The sequence below is a fragment of the Cololabis saira genome, chromosome 1 (genome assembly GCF_033807715.1).
Source record: "Cololabis saira isolate AMF1-May2022 chromosome 1, fColSai1.1, whole genome shotgun sequence".
NCBI classification, from domain to species: domain Eukaryota; kingdom Metazoa; phylum Chordata; class Actinopteri; order Beloniformes; family Belonidae; genus Cololabis; species Cololabis saira.
Window position 1 is genome coordinate 1,586,129 of NC_084587.1, and position 14,162 is coordinate 1,600,290.

Consider the following 14,162-nt stretch of genomic DNA (forward strand, 5'->3'; position numbering starts at 1 on the left):
TCGACATTTTGACTTTTTTCTTGACATTTTGACTTTTTTTCTCAGCATTTTGAATTTTTTCTCGATATTTTGACTTTTTTCTTGACATTTTGACTTTTTTTCTTGACGTAAGAGAAAAACCTGGTTTTCAGAATAGGTCCCCTTTAAGTATTTCTGAGCCTGTATCCTACAACAGTATAATAAAGTCCTGTAATGACGGCTTTTAGTTTTGGTTCCACCCCAGGAATTGAAGTGGCCCCTCTGGCCCCCCTAGGAAACAGATTTGGAGGTTTCCCTGGAGGGCAGACGGGTCCAGGTCCCGCTGGGCCGCTACAAAAGTCATGACCTCAAAGCTAAGTGAGCCGCCTACCGTGACACGTGTCCACCACCCCCTCCACGCCCTCCGCCGGGAGATTGATGCCCCGGTTAGAACCCGGAGCGCCGCCTCCTGAGGCCCAGGAGCGTCCGGACCAGCTGATCTCTGCCGACGGAGAAATGCTGCCGAGCCGGTTTGGTGGGACGTGGTCTCAGGATTCTGCAGGACTGCAAACGTCAGGGGAGGTGGAGGCTCCGCTCAGGAGGAGCTGGGAAACCTCAGATTACGGGTTTCAGCTCCGAGCCACGAGTCTGACCCGGGTGACCTTGCATTCCTGCACCGCTGGTCCCGGGAAGTGGAGGATTTCTGGGCTTCACTCACCCGTTAAGACCTCCGGAGGAGACGAGAGGAGCTGCAGCTTCACCAGACGAGAGAAGCTGGCCTGCGGGCGGATCATTCGCCCACGGACGGCTCCTCACCCGCAGCCTCTTGACAGCAGATCCGAGGCCTTTGTGGACTAAAGCCCAAATTACAGAGAGGATTATTGTTTTGTAAACTCTCACCAGCCTCGTCTTAGAGCCTCCCGTCAGTCTGTAGGCCTGTCAACATAAACACCACAAGTATTATTGTTAAACAAGTATCGATACTTCCGATACCAGGGGCCCCATTTATAAAAGAGTGTGTAGGATTTATACTAAAAGTGCACGTACACCCAAAAGCCGAAAATGGCGGGCGCAAAAAGAAATCTGGATTTATAAAACCGTGTGCACGCACACTTGCACGCAATGTTCGCTTTATAAATCACAGTCCAGCTGGAAGGTTGTGCAGCTGAATCCGCCTCATATCCCGCCCTCTACACGCCCACTTTTGACCATAAATGGGCAATGCAAAGTAGTTCATGACTGTATTTTCATATGAATGAGCCTGCTGAGCATGTGCAGCGGCTTCCTGCAGTCTGTTTGGGCGTCAGGATGAATGAGACGTGTCGAGCCACCGTGCCACTGAATTTCACGGAGACTTAGATCAAGATGTTGTGGATGAGGTGGAGGCAGGAAAACCACATTATTTGGTGGTCACAGTAAAAGTAGAAAAAGTATATAAATAGTATAAAATAAAGCGAGTGAGTGGCAGCACGCCGTGAGCCACGACGCAACAGGCGGGGGCATGTCCCCCCGTCTTTTCAAAATCATGTTTTTGTCCCCCCCACTTTTTACGGTTTAAAAACTAACGGTAGGATCAGCCTGTAATTGCAAATCATCAAGACACTCAGTGCGAAGACGATGCGAGAACGGCCCGGCAGACGCTATTTTATCATAAGTCTGATATATGTTGTGATGTGTGATGACATTATTAAGAGTATGACATGAATCTGGCTTCATTTCACCACCTCACAGCCTGCGTCGCCAGTTCCCCGTGTCTTAAGTAAGTTCCTACGGGAGGGTCAGGGTTGCCGTAGGGATACGCAGATTTTTCGGTTAGTTTTTTCTTTTTAAATCCCAGACTTTGTGTAGAAGGTGGTGTGCGCATCTTTCAGCCCTGTTTTGTGCACAAGCTAGCTTTATAAATGAGGCCCCAGATCTGTATGCTCTAAAATCAATTCTCAAACTAAAATATCAATACTTTTGATACTAGTTAGCGATGATGTATATCATTACATTACACCTGCAAATATTATAAAATTTGACTTCTTGATATTTAATGCAAGCTTAACTCTGGCACATATTAGTATAAAGAATAAACAAAAGAGCATGGTGTTCTTTTGGTGATGAGCAGTGTTGTTTTTGAGCCAAATAAACATTTTGGAATTATGTCCAAGAAGTTCAGCGTTGGTTTCATCAGACCAACATGCGTTTGGGAGATTTCAGATGTGTTTTTTTTAATTAATCCGGTGTTTGATGATCTTCTTTGAGAACTTCAGTCCTGGCCTGGAAGAAGGAGATTGTCGTCACATGTTCTGCAGCCAGTTCTGCCAGAAACTCCTGCAGAGTTGCTGTCGGCCTCTTGGCAGCTCTTGACCAGTTTTATTCTCATTTTATCAGTTCTGGAAGGACGCCCTGTTCTCACTAATATCACTTTTGTGCCATGGTTTATTTAATTCCTGGGAATTTCTTTTGCAGCTTCACCTGACTGATGACTCAAGGCAGGACTCGGATCCAGAGATGTTAGAGAGATTTTAGATAAAAGGCTTTTATTGAATTCACCAGTGTGACAAAACAAATGGCTATGAACAAAACTAGACACTAAACTCTGACTATAGAGAGAACAATAAACACTCAAACAGGAGGAAAAAATTACTAATGAAAAGAAACAAACACAAAATGCTCCGTATGGGGGAAAAACCTGCTTATATAAAATAATTTGGCTTCAAACACAAATTACTCTTAAAGAGGAAAAAACCAAGAACTATGAATGAAGCTAGGATATAAGTTAACAAAGGAAAAATCAATCTTTAACGAGGAATAAACAAAGGGCTATGTACAGAAGAGTATCAGGGCCATGAAGGAGAAAAATATTTGAGAGGGGAAGATTTTATTTTTTTGTGCACTTCGAGAAAAAAGTCGAAATGTCGAGAATAATGTTGAAATACAATTTCAAGAATAAAGTCGAAATTTTGCCTTTTATCTCGACATTTCGACTTTTTTCTCGAAGTGCATAATGAAAAAAACCTTCCTCTTCTAAAATATTATTTTTATTTTTCTCCTGCCTGGTCCTAATACTCTTCCGTAAAGCAAGGATATAAGTTAAACAAAAAAATCACTAATAAAAAGGAAATAACAAAGGGCTATGAGTCTAAGCTAAAGTAGAACATTTAAAAACAAACAAAAAAGAAAAAATCACTCTTGAACGAGGAAAACGAAGAGCTATGAAATTTAGCCAAGGAAAAACTAACAAAAAAAATGAAAGCTGCAAGCAGCGATGAACGGGCCCTCGCGCGTGCAATTTTCACCAATAAAGGTCAAGGAGTCAAAACCGAGTCCGATGACATCACCATGACTCTTTATGTCAAACCATTCAAAAGTTATGGCAGAGAATAGGAATTATCAAATATGGACCAATCAGCTACTATTATCACTTCCTGTTTAACGTTGAAGTTTGACGCGGCGCCATGGTCACGCCATTACACGAAAACTCACGATTTTGATAACTTTTCATCGTTAACGTCTTTTGTGTCTCCTGAGCGAGTTTTATGTCGAACGAACGATCCTGCTAGGAGGAGTTCGTTAAAGTACGACACGTGAAAATGGCATGAATTGTGCAAAAATGACACAATTAATTCAAAATGGCCGACTTCCTGTTGGGTTTCGGCCATGGCGCAAAGAGACTTTTCTTTAAGTTGCGACATGATACAGGTGTGTACCGATTTTCGTGCATGTACGTCAAACCATATTGTGGGGCTTGAGGCACAAAGTTTTCTAGGGGGCGCTGTTGAGCCGTTAGGCCACGCCCATTAATGCAACCCATTAAATATCACATTTTTCACCAGGTCTGGCTTGGTGTAAACCAACGCAGAGCCTACGCCGTTGCCGTGACGCCGTCGTGAACCCTTCAGACTTCTCCATCACTCCATTTCTCCGCAGTGCAACCAGAGCGCTACGGGAGCGCGATCTTTTCCTGAATGGTTTATCCGACTTTCCGGTCACAGTGAATCAAAGAGATAAGGACAACTATTGTGCAAAAAAACAAAAAAAAAAAAAATCACACACACACAGAGAAAAGAGCGCTGAAAGTTCACGACTGCTTCACGAACCGGAACCAGAGATGCGTTGCTACCAAGCGAACCGATCCCAGCCCTCTCCGTCTGCGTTTGTCTGTGACCTCTCGACGCATAGTTACATTTTTTGGGAGGTGCAGGTCAGGCGCCATGGGGAGCTCATTGCGGCGCAACCTGCGGCGCACGCTCGGCGTCGACTTAAAGCAGAACCATAATCCAGCCTTATAGGAGCGTCAAGCCACCCTGCGGAGGAAACTCATCTCGGTCGCTTGTATCTACGATCTTATCCTTTCGGTCACTGCCCAAAGTTCACCACAGGTGATGAACCTTCTCTTTCTTCACCACGACGGTCCGGTACACCGACGACGCTGCACCGATCCGTCTGTCAATCTCCCGCTCCATCGTTCCCTCAGTCGTGAACAACAAGATACTTGAACTCCTCCACCTGAGGCAGGACTTCTCCACCCACCCGGAGAAAGCAAGCCACCCTTTTTAGGCAATTTTTTTAATTTATTGTCATGTTTTGTTTAAGGGAGGGGAGATTTTCTTTATATATTTAGTTTTATTATTCTTTGTATGATTATAATTTTGGCACCCATGATTTACGTTATACTGGTCCGGGGATCGGGCCTCCCCTGGGCGGGGGGTGCGCAGGCGGGCGCGGCGGCGGGGCTGAACAATTCCCAGGTGTCTATGTCTTATGTTGTCAGTATGAATGGAGGGATGTTGGACCATTTCCCCCTCCGTCTGGGGGCTCCGGCGGCGCCGGGGGCACCCCTGGAGGTACGGTGGGGCCCTGGCCCGGCTCGGAGGGCCGGCCCCCGTCTACTGGATGGCCGGTGGGGGAGCGTGGGCGTCCTTCCAGGGCCGGCTCTGCTGGTCCTGCCTCCTGGCTTCGGCCTCTGCTCCCCCTCCTTCCCCCCTACACAATTCATACGCACATAGGCGAAGGGGCGGGGGGTCCGGGTCGTGGGGGACACTGTCCCGCGTGACCCGGCACTCTCCGCCTCACGGTTTTAACAGCAAAGTAGACACTGCACATTCAACATTTAATAAATACATTTAACAAGGACACGTAGTTCGGGAGGGGGGGGGTCGGTGTCAAATCGATACTTGGCCCTCCCCCTCCCTGTTTTTATGGCATTAATCACATGCACTCAACACCAGGGGCGGGAGGGGGTCCCACATCACCCGCGTTCCCTCGCCGGCCTGGGATAGGTGGGTCGGGTTACCCAGGCCCGGCGGGGCTCGCCGTGCAGCCTGGGGTGCCTTCTGGCGGTGCTGGACCCCCCCGGGGAGGGGGAAACGGTGCGTGATTGTGTGTCTGTGTCGGTGAGAATGCGGTATGGAAGGGTCCTGCCATGGAGGATTTGGGCCTCCATTGGCAGGACAACAAAATTTAATAATTTATTAATATTATATTATACAAAGATGGTTATTATTATTATTATTATTATTATTATTATTATTATTATTATTATAATTATTATTATAATTATTATTATTATTATTATTATTATTATTATTATTATTATTATTATTATTATTATCATCATTATTGTTGTTAGTATATTATGTTATTATTATTATTATAGATAGCGGATAGGTGAATGGATGAATGAATGGGATGCCTGGGTCTGGGGCCCTCCGTTGTCGGGCCCGCGCGGGTGTCGCCTTGTTGGGGGGTTCCCTCTCTCCGGGCCCGTCTCCGGTCCCCCCCGCGGCCTCTACGGCGGGGCGCCCCTCTGGTCTTGGAGGGCCACTTTCGTGGGGGCGGGTGCACCTGCCCGCGTCGGCGGCCGGGGCGGCTCTGTCGCTCCGGGCAGGCTGGCCCCCTGCCGGGTGGGGGTCGTTGGCCTGGAGGGTGAGGGCCTCCTGGCGGTGGGTTGCCTCCCTCCTACTTCTCCCCTCTGTGGGGTTGCTGGTGGCCTGGGTTCCGGGCCTGGGTTCCACACACACACACACACACACACACACACACACACACACACACACACACACACACACACACACACACACACACATAGCCACAAAGAAACACAACATAACCTACTGCCGGCAATGCAAACCAAACTCCTGCTCCGATCATACAGCCTGGACAGCCCTTAATAGACCTGGACCCCAGACTCACCGAGCCCTCACCTACTAGCAAAGCTGAACTTTATTCAGGGTGGATCAGAAAAACTCTATTTGGTGACAGGTGTGTGCTGACTCCAAATTAACATGAGTTTGAATGTAATTGGTTAAAACAAAGCCACATCCCCAGTTACACAAACACTTATGCAACCAGATTATATCAGTAGTTTATTTTTACTTTACCCCCGATTGATCAAAGATCATTCTCTTTCATTTCACTTGTTACCGAACAGAGGGCTGTTTTCCAGCCTGATGATTTTACAAACATGTTGTTTTCATCCCCGTCCAAACCGCAGCGCCGCATCACACCTGTTTTTCTGCCTCTGATGGTTTTGCTGATGGATGTTCCCTCCTGGGCAACTTTATGAAAATCTTCGAATTAAACCACAGAGACAAAAGAAACGTCCCGCGCTGCCAAGAGTTACGAGACCTGTTCGTGTCCCAGCATGCCGTGCTGCACCAGAGACAAAGAGAGAGATGCTCTCGGGGTTGGGTGGTTTGACATTTCAGGACCTAATATTCAAATATTAAAATTTTCTGATGGTTGATGAGGTTAATGACATGCACCATTAATGTGACCCACTTTCCCACAGATTCACTCGGATCCAGTGTGATCTAGAATCTAGATGTGTGCAAGGTAAAATGAAATCTGAAGACTATCAAGGCATTCTGGAGAGAAATGTGCTGCCTAGTGTCAGAAAGCTTGGTCTCAGTCGCAGGTCATGGATCTTCCAACAGGACAACGATCCAAAACACACAGCCAAAAACACCCAAGAATGGATGAGAGAAAAGCGTTGGACTATTCTAAAGTTCCTTCCATGATTCAGATCTGAATCCCATGAACATCTGTGGAAGGAGCTGGAACATGCCATTTGGAGAAGACACCCATCAAACCTGAGACAACTGGAGCAGTTTGCTCATGAGGAGTGGGCCAAAACACCTGTAGACAGCTGCAGAACGCTCATTGACAAATACAGAAATCGTTTAATTGCATTGATTGCCTCAAAAGGTTGTGCAACAAAATATTAAGTTATGGGTACCATCATTTTTGTACAGCCCTATTTCATTAGTTTGTTTTTTTAATAATTATGTTAATCAACAATTCAAGAGTAATGGCTGATTTTGATTATTTGATTTTCAATACTTTTTTATTTATTGTTACTTTTGTAAGTTTCAAGTGATTTCAGTGAGAATTGTGGGTTTTTCCTTCTTTAACTGAGGGGTACCAACAATTTTGTCCACGTGTGTATATAATATATATATATATATATATATATATATATATATATATATATATATATATATATATATATATATATATATATATATATATATGATGTTCTGGACCTTCGCTTGAGTACATTTTCTCTAAATGGACCTCTTAAAGTTTTAGTTGAATACCCCTGCTATACAGTGTTAATATTTCATGTGTGTTAATAAGTGTTAATATTAATGCCACTCTGTACTGAAAAAATTGGGCCCCAAGGTCAGAAAGGTTAAGAACCCCTGATCTAGATGGATAAAGTCGTATACAGTCAGAGACAGTCGGAGTGGAACCTGAGGATGCTGGATGAATACAACAGGTTAAATGCTCCACTTATCTGCTAATGCGCAATAGCAAAAAATGATTGTATGTTGATGAAAGTTCTTGTAATGTCCGTATGTTGATGTGTGTGTGGAGGGGTGAATGTGTCTAGATATATATATTTTATTTGTTTTAATTTTATTATTGAGGCGGGGGAGAGATTTGTCTGTCAAGACTCCTCTCCCTGGCCCTGCCCCTTCTCAACCTTTCCCCGACCCTGAACCTAACCTGGGGCTTGATGATTGGGCCGGAGCTTCGGGAGCTGCTGCTTCCACCTGCCTGCGGTCCCCACCCCCGGTCATCCCGTTGCTGCTTCCACCTGCCTGCTGTGCTGTTGCCGTCCCTGACCCACCAGTCTGGCCCTCGGCAGGAGGGTCCCCCCTTATGAGCCTGGTCCTGCTCAAGGTTTCTTCCCTCCTAAAGGGGAGTTTTTCTTGCCACTGTTTGGCTTAAGGTTTTTCTTCCACTAGGGGAGTTTTTACCTGCCATTGTTTATGTAATAATTGCTCGGGGGTTTATGTTCATGTTCTGGGTCTCTGGAAAGATCCTGGAGACTTTTGTTGTATTAGACGCTATACAAATAACACTGAATTGAATTGAATTGTGGCCCACATAAGCTTCCCGTTTCTGGAGCATGATGTTGAAACCGTAAGGGACCCGGTCCAAGCGTAATCCCGGTCTGTCACCCAGAACCAGGACACTTTAGACCCAGCTGGGGCCCATACGGGTGTGATGCATTAGCACCCAACAAGAGCAGCTATACGGTGAACCGTAGTGACCCACTGAGCTCTGTTGGACCTGGAGATCCAACTAGTCCTAAACCTTTTCACTTCTTGGCTCAGACAGCACCAGAACTAGAATGAGCACATTTCCTCCTCTCCTCTCCATCCTCCGACCCGCCACGCCTTTAAACGCCGATCATTCCAGCGAGAACGGCGGGTGACGACCGGCTGCATATCAAACATTCCCGTGTACGATCTGGGAGGACCAGCCCACAACCGGCTCTCTCTTCAGGCCGCCTGCAGGCAGCGAGCCGTGAAATCGTCCGTCGTGCATGAGCGATGCCAAACGGGCACTCCTCCCAAACCGCCTGAGAACCAGAGGATAAAAATCATTAGACCTGCCCAACCGCCTGAGAACCAGAGGTTAAAATCATTAGAGCTGTGCCCGCGGTGACGGGCGTTTCTGCTGCTCCGCTGATGCTGGGCGGCACCACGAGGTCACCACAGGTGAACTCAGGTGTCAAAGCCAATTAAAGCTGCTGGCAGCGATGAACGGGCCCTCGCGTGTGCAATTTTCACCCATAAAGATCAAGGACTCAAAACTAAGTCCTATGACACCACCCATGACTCTTTATATCAAACCATTCAAAAGTTATGGCAGAAAGTAGGAACTATCAAATATGGATCAATCAGATGAAGGGGGGACGCGCTTTTTGGCGTCTTTCGTCGCCACGGTAACGCTTTTGACTGAGAAAAGTAATGCCCATCGCCGCAGGATGGAGACGAACATTTTGATGTATAACACACCTGGGTGCACGTTACGGTTCGGGCCGTATTAACTGCCAAAAAAATGGCATAAATTGTGCCAAAATTACACGATTAATTCAAATTTTTCAAAATGGCCGACTTCCTGTTGGGTTTCGGCCATGGCGCCAAGAGACTTTTCTTTAAGTTGTGACATGATACAGGTGTGTAGCGATTTTCGTGCATGTACGTCAAACCGTATTGAGGGGCTTGAGGCACAAAGTTTTCTAGGGGGCGCTGTTGAGCCGTTAGGCCGCGCACATTAATGCAAACCATTAAATATCAAATTTTTCCCATAAAAATGAGCATAGTTGAATATCTCAAAAACCGTAATAGCTAGCATGATGAGACTAAAATATGTTGTAGTACAAAGGTCCCGGGTTCGTCAATGTTTTAATGATGTCTGTACGATAAACCGTTGCCTAGCAACAAGCGTCCAAAATAAAATGGAATTATTTTTTAAATTGAAAGTTAAATATTGCAAAAACCTTAATAAGTAGCATGATGAGGTTGTACGGTCCTTTAGGGCCAATCGGGCCGAGTGTTTGTAAATTTGAACGATGTCTCTACGATAAAGTTTGGCCGAGCAATAAGTGTCAGAATTTTCGCCTTTTTTTTGCTTTTTGGCATCTAGCGTTGCCACGGTAACACTTTTGACTGAGAAAAGTAACGTCCATCCAGACTACGATGGAGACGCATCCAACGATGTCTGACATGCATGGGTGCACGTTGCGGTTCGGGCCGCATTGACGGATGAAAAAAGCGTGCGGAATAATGATAATAATTCCAAATGGCCGACTTCCTGTTGGGTTTCGGCCATGGCGCCAAGAGACTTTTCTTTAAGTTGTGACATGATACAGGTGTGTACCGATTTTCGTGCATGTACGTCAAACCGTATTGTGGGGCTTGAGGCACAAAGTTTTCTAGGGGGCGCTGTTGAGCCATTTTGCCACGCCCATTAATGCAAACCATTAAATATCAAATTTATCACCAGGACCAAATTTGGTGACTTTTGGGGCACGTTTAGGGGCAAAAAAGACCCTTATTTCATCGGAAGAAAAACGAGGAAAACAATTCCTACAGATACATTAGGGCCATCACACTGTCAGTGCTCGGGCCCTAATAAACGGAAGAAAACCACCACAATACGAGTCTGGAGTTCTACTAAATATTGATAATGGTTTTTCCCTGCGATCAGCTGGAGTCCCATCTGGGCCGACCACGGACCTGGACCCGGTTAGCCTTGGTAGCCGGTTAGCCGGTCACAGCCCGGCAGACGGGCCCACGTTGGCCCTTCAGGTTCCTCCAACGAGTGTTTTATCTAGAACTGGGACAGCAGGAGCTGAAAAACATTATCATCTGCTTAATCGGTTTGACATTTTGACAACACCCTGGAATCTGTGTGCGTGTGTCTCGTTTAACAATTATACGGGGAGTGGCCGCTCAGCTGTCATGGTTCCTCAGAGGAAGGTAGGGCACATTCCTGCAGACCGGTCCCGGCACGCTCACCGAGCTCCGCCGGCAGGCCGGGGACGGTGTGATGACACCACGCAGGAAACATCACAATGATAAATGCTTATCATCAGAGCTGTCTGAAGTTAGGGAGTCCAAATATCCACTTAGGGCAGGGGTCGGCAACCCAACATGTTGAAAGAGCCATATTGGACCAAAAACACAAAAAACAAATATGTCTGGAGCCGCAAAAAAAGAAAAGTCTTGTATAAGCCTTAGAATGAAGAAACACATGCTGCATGTTTCTATATTAGTTAGAACTGGGGGAAGATTTTTTTTTTCATTATGCACTTCGAGAAAAAAGTCGAAATGTTGAGAAAAAAGTCGAAATGTTGAGATTAAAGTCGAAATGTCGAGAAAAAAGTCGAAATGTGGAGAAAAAAGTCGAAATGTGGAGAAAAAAGTCAAAATTTCGAGAAAAAAGTCAAAATGTCGAGATTAATGTTGAAGTACAATCTTGAGACAAAAGTCGAAATGTTGAGAAAAAAGTCGAAATGTCGAGAAAAAAGTCGAAATGTCGAGATTAATGTTGAAGTACAATCTTGAGACAAAAGTCAAAATTTCGAGAAAAAAGTCAAAACATCAAGATTAAAAAATTAAAAAAAAAGAAAACAAGGAAAAAAGAAGAAAAAAAGGAAAAAAGAAAAAAAAAACGAAGAAAAAGGGAAAAAAAAGGTCAAACATTTTTGAAAAAGCTCCAGGAGCCACTAGGGTGGCGCTAAAGAGCCGCATGCGGCTCTAGAGCGGCGGGTTGCCGACCCCTGACTTAGGGGGTCGTGTATCTTTAAGAAAATGGGTGTACGGACCAATACGAATAGCAACTGTGTATCAATAAAGGGGGTTCAGCTATGGAATAATTTAGAAAATGAACTAAAACTATTCACTACTGTAACCAAATTCAAAAATAAGTTCAAAAATTAAATATGAAATAAATATAAAACATTGATATGATAATATTATAATAATACCATGAAAGTAGAGGAGTGTGGTGAAGCAGCACCACATCATACCAGGTCCCTGTAAGCCACTTGGTATGTTAAATTATTTTTTACACACCCTTAACCTCTGCTCTCCGAGCTGTACAGTCTCTTAATTTATCACTCCTTGTAATTTATAGTATGTTTTTTGTTTTTGTCTTTGTTTTTGTCTAGATTCCTCTGTTACTTGTCCAATATATCCATTCTTTTTCAATGTTTGAATCCAAATTACTAGTTTTGTCTTGTATAAAAGCTCCTGAGTGGAGGTTCATAAAAGGGTAATAATAAGCCTTAGTTTCAGCCTGTACCTTTTCGGTGCCATTTAAAATATTGGACTATTTCTATGTTGTATTTTGTTGTATCCAAATGGACCGTCGGTGGTATTGAGAAAGTCTTCAAAGTTCCTGAAAGTGGTTTTCCACGGCTTCTCCAAACCCTCCCACGCCAGAGTTTGTCCCTATGGAGAGGCCGAAGCCGAGTTCTGCTTGGTCGGGGCTAAAGTTGCTTTCGTCAACGAAAATTATGACTAAATATCGTCGTCAATTAATCTTTTTCAACTGAGGAAAGCGAGACGAGACACAACGAAAATGCTGGTCATGTGACGATCATTAAATATATAATGCAATATCGTAGAGGAATAAAAACCGCAGGCAGGTGGAAGCAGCAGCGGGATGTCCAGAGAGGGGGGGCGGGAACACAGGCCAGAGCGCAGCTCCCGAGGCTCCGGCCTGCAAACACGCACAAAAGAGAAAAAAGGGGGGCCGGCACAAGAAACTACAGGAACGATGGACAAAAACGATAGCTATGAGATATTTATAATAAATAAAAATGGAAATAGAGAAGAGAGGAAGGGAAGAGGAGAGGAGAAGAAGGGTGAGAGGCACCGCCCAGCGGATCATGTCGGTCCCCCCTGCAGCATAAGCCTATAGCAGCATATCTACCACCAAGCTATATTTGAGACTAACTATTATAGTCTTGTTCTATAGCTGCAACTATGACTACTGACTCTAACACACTAGAGTTTACACTACCTAGAGATTTACCAACACCAGCTAGAGGTTTACTAAACACTAACTATAGGCTTTACTAAACAGAAAGGTTTTAAGTTTAGTTTTAAAGGTGGAGGTGGTGTCAGCCCCCTTAACCCAGATTGGAAGTTGGTTCCATAGTAATGGTGCCTGATAGCAGAACGCCCGCCCTCCAAATCTACATTTAGATACTCTAGGAACTACGAGTAAACCTGCACCCTGAGAACGGAGAGCTCTGCCAGGAACATAAGGCACTATCAGGTCTTGTAAATAATGCGGAGCTAAGCCGTTTTGGGCTTTATACGCAAGTAATACAATTTTAAATTGGATTCTGAATTTTACGGGTAGCCAATGGAGTGAATGGTCTGAATGTCTGCTACTCTGGCATCGGTGGGATTGAGGAGGTCTTCAAATTTCCTGAAAGTGGTTTTCCACGGCTTCTCTAAACCCTCCCACGCCAGAGTTTGTGCCTACGGAGAGGCCGAAGCCGAGTTCTGCTTGGTCGGGACTAAAGTCAAGGGCAAGGCAACGAAAATTAAGACTAAATATCGTCGACAACGAACCTTTATCACCTGAGGAAAACGAGACGAGACGCAACGAAAATGTCCATGTGGAGCAGATACTTGACCCATTTTTCACTTTGCCTCAAGCCCTTTAAGGATTAAAACATTTCCCTTCATGTACCGCAGCAGAATTTCAAACACTTATGGTACACGGAAATGGCCACAGGCGTCATAGGCTGTCATTCATCGTCTATGACGGAGGCCCCGGAGTAAAAATCTCCACTTTATGCAAATTTAAGCCGGGGCAGCGTCCAATCACAGACCGGGATTCCCCAAGCAAGAAGCTTAAATTATCATGAAGTAAAACCAGTGGTGTAAAGTAACGAAGTACAAGTACTTTGTTATTGTACTTAAGTAAGATTTTTGAGAATTTGTACTTTTATTGATACTTTCATTTTTCTGTACTTTTACTTTTACTTCGTTACATTTTCAAGGAAAAAATCGTACTTTTAATCCGCTATATTTAAAATTGGACACGTCGTTACTCGCTACAAATTAAAGAACAGCACAGCGGGGGCTGATTTATGGTTCCGCGTTACACCGGCGCAGAGCTACGGCGTAGGGTACGCGGTGACGCACACCTTACGGTGTGCATCGATTTAACGCGGAACCATGAGGCGGACGGGAAGGAAGGGGGCGCGTGAATATACCGAGAAGGAGCCGCAGCTCCCGGGAGAGTTGCGCCGCAGAGGCGGGCCGGAAGGCCGGAGGAACCGCCGTCGCGTCGAGTACCGAGGAGGACTGAAGCCTGATTTATGGTTCCGCGTTAAATCGACGCAGAGCCTCGCCGTAGGGTACGTTGGTGTAACGCGGAACCATAAATCAGCC